This window comes from Vigna umbellata, chromosome 7 (assembly GCF_029865625.1).
Source record: "Vigna umbellata cultivar VRB3 chromosome 7, Vumbellata_1.0, whole genome shotgun sequence".
NCBI classification, from domain to species: domain Eukaryota; kingdom Viridiplantae; phylum Streptophyta; class Magnoliopsida; order Fabales; family Fabaceae; genus Vigna; species Vigna umbellata.
The window spans coordinates 49,107,785-49,120,202 of NC_142171.1; the positions used below are offsets into that span (position 1 = coordinate 49,107,785).

At 41.4% G+C, this 12,418-nt stretch overlaps 1 long non-coding RNA gene across 1 annotated transcript; it reads right to left on the reverse strand.

Moving 5' to 3' along the window:
• Positions 1-225: 225 nt before the first annotated feature.
• On the reverse strand, positions 226-3,999 carry LOC148196489 (uncharacterized). Its single transcript, XR_015780655.1, has 2 exons — positions 819-3,999; positions 226-594 (listed from the first exon to the last, which is right to left on the reverse strand). It is a non-coding gene; the product is annotated as an uncharacterized LOC148196489 (long non-coding RNA).
• Positions 4,000-12,418: the final 8,419 nt, after the last annotated feature.

Consider the following 12,418-nt stretch of genomic DNA (forward strand, 5'->3'; position numbering starts at 1 on the left):
AGTTAAACAAAGCAAGCAATAAGCAAAGAGGAAAAATCCTAGCTAATGATAAAAGAAAGCATATATCTTAATATAAGACATTAAATCAAATTCCATATATGAGAGTTTCACAAGACTACATTGATTCCCCAACAACAATACAAGGTTTAGTTCACCATATTCATGGTGAAACTAGATGAACAATAATGAAAGAATGAAAGATAAAACCCTAGAAAGAGGAGAAGGTAGCCTGAGCATCCAAGATCTTCGTTCAAGGGGTGGAAAAGAGAGTGTTTGCTTCGTCTCAGCTAAAGATACAAACCCTAGGACGTCCTAAAGCTTATATACTATTCTAAAAATACAGAAAATTAGGCCCAAGCCCAAAAATAGTGCCGCTTAGCGGTAAACTACCGCTCAGCGGTAAGTGTGTGAGTTGTTTTCTTCCCCTCAGCGGCCTTTTCACCCCTCAACGGATCCAACGTGACTGCCTGAGTGCCGCTCAGCGGTAAACTGCCGCTGAGCGGCAGTTGCGGCTTCTCCTTTTGCACTTTTTGATGTCTTTTCTGATTTCATCTCTGTCCTTCTTCATTTCTTTCACCAAATTCACCTTAAAACCTGCACAAAAACACTGAAATCAAGCATAAACCTATCCAGCTCTCTTATTTCTAAAAATATGACCAAAAGCATGATTTCAAGCTAGTTTCTAGGTGTTAAAGGTTGCTTTTAGTATCAATTTTAAGCATGAAAATAACAGTTTTTCAACTGTTATCACTGGTGGAGACATAAAAGTACTCTAGAATGGTGGTTCTGGATAATGATGTTGTTGTGGCGCATTATACCATCCCAAGCTAGAGTCATTCCATCCAGGATTGTTGTTGTAACCATACTACACAGGGGAGAATTTGCTCAGAAACTGATGCTCAAGATATCCCCACGGTAACAGATCATAGAGGAAGAGAGTCTTTCCAATCCTTAGCTACTCCTTGTAATGAATGCGAAAATGCCCTCAAGAAAATGTGATCAAGAGGGACATGTGGAGGCTTCATTGAAGAGCACATGATGTGGAACTCCTCCAAATGTCTATGTGGGCATTCTCCTGCAAAACCATGAAACTTAGGGAGCAAATATATCAGTCCAGTGCTTAGAACGCAATGAATATCATCCTTTGTAGGTGGAACCGGCTCACGAGGAGCGCTCTCAAGAAATTGAGGATGAGCCATATAGTTCTCAACATAAAAATTAGCAGAATTACAATCAGAGTACCATGCAAAAGGAGAATCATGATCAGAGGCACTCACAGAATAAGCATTATTCACATAACCAGAATAGGTAGACATGGAAAAAGAAAAATACTAAAAATTACGAAACAAATAAAACACAACACATTTATACATGCAACACGCACACAAAAAACAGAACATCACACTCACAACACAAGACAAAACACAACACACACTAACACAACAAAAGACCTAAGACCGAACCGTTGGTCCCCGGCAGCGGCGCCAAAATTTGATGCGGGCTGTCACGGCCCATCAAATTTGTTGTGCATTAAAGAATGCAATATAGTGCTAGGAAGTGACTCCTAGATCGTCTCTCAAGGACCAATTATGTGGTTCAGTCTTAGATCAACACGTAGTGGGGGAGGGTTGAAAATGTTTGTGATTAGAATGAACTAAATTAAAAATGAGAATTAAACACAAATATAAATGAAAGCATTAAAATGGAAACTACAACAGATAAATATTCAAACACAATTCCAGCTGTAACAATGCAACGCTTGAGCTAAAACATTAAATGCACAATATTGTCATCTATCCTACACATTCACCAAAAAAAATCATTTCAATATATGATATAAAATATTTTAAGGCAAAATAAAAGAAAATAAAACTTCTCCATTAACCGTGACCCATTCATCTACCAAAAGAAAATAATTTAAAAGAACACCCTTGGAGCTCCTAGATGAAAGACGTTGCAGCAGCCCTTGATTGGCATATTTTTTCACTTGAAATGCAATTAAAAAAGATCCTTGGAGCTCCTACATAAGGGACGTGGCAACAACACTTTTGATTGAGCCCATATTGAACACGTAAATAAATTTAAGCACCATGCAAATGGAATAAAATAAAATAAACAAGTGAGTAACCGAGAATGGATGTGACAATTGCAATGAAAATGTTGGAAGTGGAAGTAGCTTTTTAGAATAAAGTAAAAGAAAATTCTTTCAAGAAGGCATGACACCTTTGCTAAGGTAAACCTTTCTCCAAAATGAAATGAAAGATGCTCCAAAATAAAAACTAACTATTGAAAGCTTTTTGTCTTTTTTTAAAAATGAAACCAACACTTAGCTTCTTCCTAGAATAATCACCATCCTATTCCAAGAAAGCAAAACCGGTGTTGCACCTCTTCTTCAATCAATTACGTCTATCTCATGTTTAAAAAGAAAGCAAAATAAAAAGGTGGTAAAGAGAGCTGCTGCTGGACCCAATAACATGTGCATTATCTAAGAGAGGCAAACAAAAAAAACATGTTCATTTGCAAAATGAAAACAAGTGTGACTTCTAGTAGGACCGTCCCACTCTCTCTAAAAGCAAAATGAAAGTATATTTGCTGGAATCAAAATCATATCACCGTGCAAACAAACTAAATGAATTGAAAGCATCATACACTACTACTACATGGACCACTTTCTTCCGTGAAAATCATATGCTGGTGGACCAATGCTGCACTTCTCCTAGCTACAAGAAAGAATCACACAATTCTTGCTATTGTGACCGAGAACCCCACCTCCATGTACATCCACTTCTTCCAGCATTTTCTCCTAACAAATCACCGTGACAGTAGCTTCTTCTCTTCATCTCCACGCTCCAACATTTTCTCCAGCTTTTTCATCCACAATCCCGTAACAGCATGCTTTCTTTCTTTCTTCCGCTCTACCTCCTCTTCGGTGGCGGCTACAGCTCCAGGCCGAGACACACCTCAGCTGTGTGCTTCCATTAAATGAAAGATGAAACCCCCAAAATTCCACGTGCAGCAGCCCTAATGAACCAGCCCTCTTTGATGAATGCTCCCCAATTAATTCTTGCTACACCCCCTTCAAAGACGTGGCAGCCCTCCTTTCTTTAGAGCCTAATAATAAATCCTCCAATGCTTCCAACCGTGACCGTCCAAGCTTTGCTGCTGTCCACGTGAAGAAAATGATTCTTCTTTGGACACCTCTGTGCCTCCCATTCTCCGCGTGAAAACCCTCCAATTCAAATTCTCTCCAAGCTTGCTGGATGGGAGTTGCTGGACCGTGAAGGCTGCTGGATGTGTGCATCCAAGCCCTTCTCTTCAACCATCATTGGGCTCCGCTGCCCATGCTGGACCGTGATGCTAAGGTTCTGGACGTGTGCTGAGTTGCTGGACGTGTACTGATGCTTTCATGAATCCAAGATGCTGGACCGCGTGAATGAGCAGGCCGTGGGTGCAGATCGCTGGACGCGTGATATTCTTTCTCTGCTGCTATGGGCCGTGACTCTCTAAAAGCCCAACAAAGATGAAGTGTTGCTCCCTCAAAACTTTGCTCAACAGTTGCAGCGTGTAGCTCCTAATGTAGGCCGTAACATTGCTTTTAAATGGAATCAGTATGTGTATTTTACATTCCAGCCCATCTCCGTGTGTACCCCCAAACATGAAATCTACACCTCCTCTCTCATTTTAGCTTAAGATATAGATGTGGCCTTTTCTTTTGACCTCTAAATGTCCCGAATTGTATTTTAAAAATTTTCCTACAATCCAAAATGAAAATAATAAGCTCAAATAATCCAAATTAATTAAAATAACAATTTCTGGTCAAATTAAGCACAATTAGCAAAAATAGGAAAATACTGGACATTCAAGCACAAATCCCTCATTAATTCTAGCACAATAGATTAAGTGAAGTGAAGAAAATATTGACTCATCATGGAGGAAGTGGTGGAAGTGGTTGAAGTGGACGAAGTGGACGAAGTGGACGAAGTTGACGAAGTGGACAAAGAGGACGAAGTGGACGAAGTGGAGCAAGTGGAGGAAGTGGACAAAGTTGACGTAGTGGACGAATTGGAGGAAGTGGACAAAGTTGACGAAGAGGTCAAACTTGACGAAGTTGACGAAGTGGAGGAAGGGGGGTAAGTTGAGGAAATGGAGGAAGTGGACGAAGTGGAGGAAGTGGACGAAGTGGACGAAGTTGAGGAAGTGGAGGAAGCGGTTGAAATGGATGAAGTGGAGGAAGTGGACGAAGTTGACGAAGTGGAGGAAGTGGAGGAAGTGGAGGAATTGGAGGAAGTGGAGGAAGTGGAGGAAGTGGAGGAAGTGGATGAAGTGGAGGAAGTGGAGGAAGTGGACGAAGTTGACGTAGTGACGAAGTGGAAGAAGTGGAGGAAGTAGACGAAGTTGACGAAGTGGAGGAAGTGGACGAAGTTGACGAAGGGGACGAAGTTGACGAAGATGACGAAGTGGACGACGATGACGAAGTGGAGGAAGTGGAGGAGGTGGAGGAAGTCGACGAGGTGGACGAAGTTGACGAAGTGGACGAAGTGGACAAAGTTGACGAAGTGGATGAATTTGACGAAGTTGACGAGGTGGACGAAGTTGACGAAGTTAACGAAGGGGACGAAGTTGACGAAGATGACGAAGTTGACGAAGATGATGAAGTTGACGAAGTGGACAAAGTGGACGAAGTTGACGAAGTGGAGGAAGTGGAGGAAGTGGACGAAATGGACGAAAAGGACGAAGTGGACGAAATGGACGAAAAGGACGAAGTGGACGAAATGGACGAAGTGGAGGAAGTAGAGGAAGTGGAGGAAATGGAGAAAGTGGAGAAAGTGGAGGAAGTGGAGGAAATTGACGAAGTGGAGGAAGTGGAGGATGTGGACGAAATGGACGAAGAGAACGAAGTGGACGAAGTGGAAGAAGTTGACGAAGTGGACAAAGTTGACGAAGTGGAGGAACGGGGGTAAGTGGAGGAACGGGGGTAAGTGGAGTAAGTGGAGGAAATCGACGAAGTGGACGAAGTTGACGAAGTCGACGAAGTGGACGGAGTGGAAGAAGTTGATGAAGTGGACAAAGTGGACAAAGTTGATGAAGTGGATGAATTTGACGAAGTTGACGACGTGGACGAGGTGCACGAAGTTGACGAAGTGGAGGAAGTGGACGAAGTTGACGTAGTGGACAAATTCAAGGAAGTGGACGAAGTTGACAAAGTGGTCAAAGTTGACGAAGTGGTCAAAGTTGAAGAAGTTGACGAAGTGGAGGAAGGGGGTAAGTGGAGGAAATGGAGGAAGTGCACGAAGTGGAGGAAGTGGACGAAATGGACCAAGTTGAGGAAGTGGAGGAAGCGGAGAAAGTGGAGGAAGTGGTTGAAGTGGAGGACGTGGACGAAGTGGACGAAGTTGACGAAGTGGACAAAGTTGACGAAGTAGACGAAGTGGACAAAGTGGAGGAAGTGGAGGAAGTGGAGGATGTGGAGGAAGTGGAGGAAGTGGAGGAAGTGGAGGAAGTGGAGGAACTGGAGGAACTGGAGGAAGTTGACGTAGTGGACGAAGTGGAGGAAGTGGACGAAGTTGATGAAGTGGACGAAGTTGACGAACTGGAGGAAGCGGAGTAAGTCGAAGAAATGGAGGAAGTGCACGAAGTGGAGGAAGTGGACGAAGTGGACGAAGTGGACCAAGTTGAGGAAGTGGACGGAGTGGACGAAGTTGACGAAGTGGACAAAGTTGACGAACTTGACGAAGGGGACGAAGTTTACGAAGTGGACGAAGTTGACGAAGTGGAAAAAGTGGAGGAAATGGACAAAGTTGACGAAGGGGACGAAGTTGACGAATATCACGAAGTGGACAAAGTTGACAAAGTGGAGAAGGTGAGGAAGTGGAGGAAGTTGACAAAGTGGAGGAAGTGTGATAACAGTTGAAAAACTGTTATTTTTATGATTAAAATTGACACTAAAAGCAACCTTTACACTTAGAAACTAGCTTGAAATCATGTTTTTCTTTATATTTTTGGAAATAAGAGAGCTGGACAGGTTTATGCTTGATTTCAGTGTTTTTGTGCAGGTTTTAAGGTGAATTTGGTGAAAGAAGTGAAGAAGGAGAGAATTGAAATCAGAAAAGACAACAAAAAGTGCAAAAAGGAGAAGCCGAAGTCACCGCTCAGCGGCAGTTTACCGCTGAGCGGCACTCAGGAGCTTGCGGGAGGTCCGCTGAGGGGCAAAATGGCCGCTGAGGGGAGAAAACAAGTCATGCACTCACCGCTGAGCGGCAGTTTACAGCTGAGCGGCACTCAGGAGCTTGCGGGAGGTCCGCTGAGGGGCAAAATGGCCGCTGAGGGGAGAAAACAAGTCACGCACTCACCGCTGAGCGGCACTTTAATGGGCTTGGATTTGACTTTTTGTAATTTACGAATGATATATAAGCTTTAGGGTTTCCTAGGGTTAGGCATCTCTGGCTGGAACGAAGCAAACACTCTCTCTTCCACCCCTTTGAAGGAGGATCTTGGATGCTGAGGCTTCCTCTTCACCTTTTTAGGGTTTATTCTTTCATTCTTTCATTGTAATTCGTCTAGGTTCACCATGAATATGGTGAACTAAACTCTGTATGTTTGTTGGGGAATCAATGTAATCTTGTGAAACTCTCATATATGGAATCTGTTTTTACATCTTTTAATTAAGACTTATGCTTTCTTTCATCATTAGTTAGGGTTTTTCCTCTTTGCTTAATGCTTGCATTGTTTAACTCATTCGATGCATGATTATTGGTTTTGTCGATACGGGCACGTACGGGGAAGTCTAGATCCGGGGAATTTCTCCCAATTTTATATTGGTTGTCGTTAAGCTCCTGCACTTATGAACTGATCATTAGGAATGCTAGGAATTGTATGAACTCGTGATTAGGGAGAAGCCTTCTGGAAAGGTACATTAGAGAGTGGCATTAACAATGATGATTTGACTGTTGAATTCCTAAAAATATATGAGAGTGGATAAGATGAAATTGACCCCCAACAACATATTCATATCTATATTTCATTGAAAGTGTTTATCTTTTGCTTTTTGCCATTGATCAAAATTCATGCATACATGTTTATTTTCTGTCCTGCATATTAAACTCCAAATATTTCGTTTGTAAGTCTCAGTTAATCAAGAAACCACATAACTAAACTAGGCCGTGAGTCCTTTGGGAAGAACGATACTTGGTCTTACCAAGTTTATTACTTGAACGATTCGGTCATACTTGTCGATTGAAAACAAGTTTGTGACATCATAATTTGGTGTTCATAAATTTGTCCATCAAAGTGGACGAAGTTTACGAAGTGGACGAAGTGTAGGAAGTGGAGGAAGTGGAGGAAGTGGTGGAAGTGGAGGAAGTTGAGGAAGTGGAGGAAGTGGAGAAAGTGGTGGAAGTGGACGAAGTGGAAGAAGAGGAGGAAGTGGACGAAGTGGAGGAAGTGGAGGAAGTTGACGAAGTGGACGAAGTTGACGAAGTTGACGAAGTGGACGAAGTGGACGAATTTGATGAAGTAGACGAAGTGGACGAAGTGGAAGAGGTGGGCGAAGTTGACGAAGTGGACGAGGTGGACGAAGTGGACGAAGTTGACGTAGTGGACGAATTGGGCGAAGTGGAGGAAGTGGACGAAGTGGACGAAGTGGACGAAGTGTACGAACTGGACGAAGTGGAGGAAGTTGACGTAGTGGACGAAGTGGACGAAGTTGACGAAGTGGAGTAAATGGAGGAAGTGGAGGAAGTGGAGGAAGTGGAGGAAGTGGTGGGAGTGGTGGAAGTGGACGAAGTTTTCGAATTGGACAAAGTTGACGAAGTTAAAGAAGGGGACAAAGTTGACGAAGTTGAGGAAGTTGACGAAGTGGAGGAAGTTGAGAAAGTAGAGGAAGTGAAGGAAGTGGATGATAACAGTTGAAAAACTGTTATTTTCATGCTTAAAATTGACACAAAAAACAACCTTTACACTTAGAAACTAGCTTGAAATCATGCTTTTATCCATATTTTCAGAAATAAGAGAGCTGGACAGGTTTATGCTTGATTTCAGTGTTTTTGTGCAGGTTTTAAGGTGAATTTAGTGAAAGAAGTGAAGAAGGAGAGAGATGGAATCAGAAAAGTCAACCAGAAACCAGAAAAGTCAACCAGTCAACCAGAAAAGTCAACCAGTCAACCAAAAAGTCAACCAGTCAACCAAAATACGAAAAAAGTCAACCAGACGAGTTTTGGGCCAGTTTTATGCGATTTTATGATCTGTTTGGGCCTGGACCCGTTTTCTATTACTTTTATGTCCTATTTAAAGACCTAGATGTCTTAGGGTTGGTATCTTTGGCAGAAACGAAGCAAACACTCTCTCTTCCACCCCTTTGAAGGATCTTGGATGCTCAGGCTACCTCTTCACCTTTCTAGGGTTTTATCCTTCATTCTTTCATTATTGTTCATCTAGGTTCACCATGAATATGGTGAACTAAACCTTGTATGTTTGTTGGGGAATCAATGTAATCTTTTGAAGCTCTCATATATGGAATTTGTGCTTGCATCTTAATCTAAGATTTATGCTTTCTTTCATCATTAGTTAGGGTTTTTCCTCTTTGCTTAATGCTTGCTTTGTTTAACTCATTCAATGCATGATTATTGATTTTGTCGATACGGGAACGTACGGGGAAGTCTAGATCCGGAGAATCTCTCCCAATATTATATTGGTTGTCGTTAAGCTCTTGTGCTAAGAGAACTAATTATTAGGAATGCTAGGAATCGTATGAACTCGTAATTAGGGATAGGCCTTCTTGACAAGGTAATTTAGAGAGTGCATTAACAATGATGATTTGAATGTTGAGTTCCTAAAATATATGAGAGTGGATAAGATGAAATTGACCCCCAACAACATATTCATATATATATATATTTCATTAAAAGTGCTTGTCTTTTGCTTTTGCCATTGATCAAAACCTAATGCATACATGTTTATTTTCTATTTTGCATATTAAACTTCAAATATTTCGTTCTTAAGTCTTAGCTAATCAAGGAACCACACAACTAAACTAGGCCGTGAGTCCTTTGGGAGAACGATACTTGGTCTTACCGAGTTTATTACTTGAAACGATTTGGTCATACTTGTCGATTGTTCAACAAGTTTGTGACATCATATTTTGGTGATCATTCGTGGTTTAACTGGTTAATTTGTGTGATTATTGATTATCTTTGACTTTAATTTTGAATTTCTGCTTTTATTTTCTGTTTTTATCTTATTTTATCTTATTTGATTTGATTTGATTTTATTTGATTTGATTTGATTAGATTAGATTTTATTTTATTTTATTTTATTTTATCTTATTTGATTTGATTTGATTTTATTTGATTTGATTTGATTTGATTTGATTTGATTTTATTTTATTTTATTCTATCTTATTTTATATTAGGTTTAATCCTATACTACATCCCTATTTATGTACGAATGTCTCAATTGGGTCCTCGTTTTTTAAAGTGTATCAAAATGGTCCTTAATTTTGAAAATTGATATCAATTGAGTCCTTTCCGTTAAGTTGGCTGGACGGCGTTAAAAAAATTGATGAGTGGATGCTGAGATGACGAACGAACGCTCGTCCACCAGCGAACGAACGCTCGTCCATCAGCGAACGAACGCTCGTCGACCACCGAACGAACGGTATTCCAGTGTGGAACGAACGGTCGTCCAGCAGTAAGAGGTCGACGAGCGTTCGTTCTCTGGTGGACGAGCGTTCGTTCGCTGGTGGACGAGCGTTCGTTCGCTGGTGGACGAGCGTTCGTTCGTCATCTCAGCATCCACTCATCAATTTTTTTAACGCCGTCCAGCCAACTTAACGGAAAGGACTCAATTGATATCAATTTTCAAAATTAAGGATCATTTTGATACACTTGAAAAAACGAGGACCCAATTGAGACATTCGTACATAAATAGGGATGTAGTATAGGATTAAACCTTTATATTATCCTCTGAATCTTTTATCTTCTGAATCTATATCTTCTCTTATATTTTTTTTTGCTAACAAATATTTTCTGGGGTTTTGTTTTCTTGTGCATGCAGGAAGCAATTAGAACAAGGAGCAAGAAAACAACAGAACCTCTGCTTGAAGGTCTAGACGAGAGTAGACGGAGGAGAAGAATCCGAACATCTAGAGAACTTTTCCCTTCTCCAGAAACTCTCTTACAATCACCACCACAAGGTTCTGTTCATAGCACAGAAAATATGGAGAACAACAATGTTAGAAGAACTCTTGCTGACTACACCAATATAACTGGACCTCAGCACTTTAACAGTATAGCTAGACCTAGAGTCAATGCAGCTAATATGGAGGTCAAACCAGCACTGATTCAACTGGTGAAAAGCAACCAATTTAATGGGTTATCTCATGAAAGCCCATATGAGCACCTCACTACCTTCAATGAGATTTGCAACACAGTCAAAATTAATGGGGTGCCAGACGAAGCTATCAAACTTAGCTTGTTTCCTTTCTCATTGGGAGGCAATGCTAAGCTTTGGTTGAATTCTTTCCCAGAAGAAAGTTTCACAGACTGGGAAGCAGTGGTCACAAAATTTTTAAACAAGTACTTCCCACAATCTAAGGTGACAAAAGGCAAGCAAGAGATTTCTTCATTTAAGCAGGGTATGGAAGAATCACTAGGGCATGCATGGGACAGATACAAAAGCTTGCTAAGAAAAACACCCACGCATGGCTTTGAAGATCAGGAAGTAGTCTTAACTTTCCTTGGAGGGCTTGGTTCACAAACCAAGATGATGCTGGACGCCTCAGCAGGAGGCAATATTAAATGGAAAACTCCAGAGGAAGCAACAGAGATTATAGAGAACATGGCTACTAGTGATAATGAGCTACACAGTGAGAGAGGAGCTCCTATGCAAAAAGGAGTCCTCCAATTACAGACACATGATGCCCTGCTAGCTCAAAACAAAATTCTAACTCAACGGCTGGAGACTCTGACTAAAACTCTTGCACAATTACCCAAAGAGTTGAAAACTGCTGCACAGGTACAAACCCAGTTGTGCGAATTGTGTGGAGGCGACCATGTCAATGGTCAATGTGCCTTTCCAGTTGAAGCCGTAGAGGATGTAAACTACATGACCAATCAGTACCGTCAAGGAAGCTACAATCACGGGTGGAAACCTCACCCAAGTATTGGTCAAGGGCAAACTGGGCAAGCTGGTCAATATAATAAGCAGCAGCAGCAACCCACCTTATGGCAACAATTATCTATGCTTAATGAAAGGTCCATGAGGATGGACGAAACTCTCAACAATTTCATACAGAAGACTGAGTCTACACAGAAGAGCACTGAAGCTGCTATCAAAAATTTGGAGACTCAGATGGGGCAGATCACCAAACAGGTGGAAGAAAGGCCAAGTAGAAATTTTGGGGCTAATACTGAGGTTAACCCCAGAGAAGAGTGCAAGGTGGTAGAGAGTGTTGATGATGAGAAAGTTGAGTTAGATACAGAAGAGAGAAGAGAAATAGAGAGCAATAGCACTTTTCCTTTTCCAATCCATCAAGGGAAACAACTGGACTTCACAGAGTTATTCAACATGGTGGATAATGATGCACCTTGGGAACAGATTCTGCAACAGATTACGGTTTACACTAAATCTAATGAAGAAATCTCTACAAAGAAGAGACGTAGAGATGATGAGGCAAAAGAGTCATTCCCTCCTAAAGCAACAGACCCAGGCAGTTTTTCTATCCCTTGTACCATAGGGAAGAAAAGGGTGAAGAAAGCTCTTCTTGATCTAGGTTCAAGTGTTCACTTGATACCTTACTCTTTACTGGAGCAAATCGGCAATGTTAATGTGAAACCTGTAAAGGTTAATCTAGTAATGGCCGATGGATCTTCAAAGGAGCCATGTGGGATTGCAGAGGACATTATAGTTTGTGTTGGCAAACTTCAATTCCTGGCAGACTTTGCGGTGATGAAGATGGAGACAGAGAAGATACCTATCATACTTGGAAGACCGTTTATGAAAACGGCCAGAGCTATCATTGATGTAACTGAAGGTATAGTAGTGCTCCAGGACAGAGAGGAGAGATTGGTTGTAGACGTCTTCAAAGATGAGACGCAAGCACAGGAGGAGGAAGCTAGTTATAAAGCTGCATTTCAATATGCACACATGACTAGCCATAAAGATGAAAATCCCAAGGTTGCAGGTAACCATTGTTTGTTGTTTCAGGTACACAAGGAAGAAAAGATTGGAAGAGGAGGAGAAATTCCTGATGACTGGGAGAAAAGAAGACCCCAACTTGGTACACCTGTGAGAATCAAAAACAAGTTGTGGGTTGTGAAGGGCTTTAAAGAGAAGGAGATGATAGAGATAGAGTCTCCACATTCTAGAAGGACCAAAACAGTTCACAGGAAACAGCTGAGGAGTTGGTGGGATGACAACATCA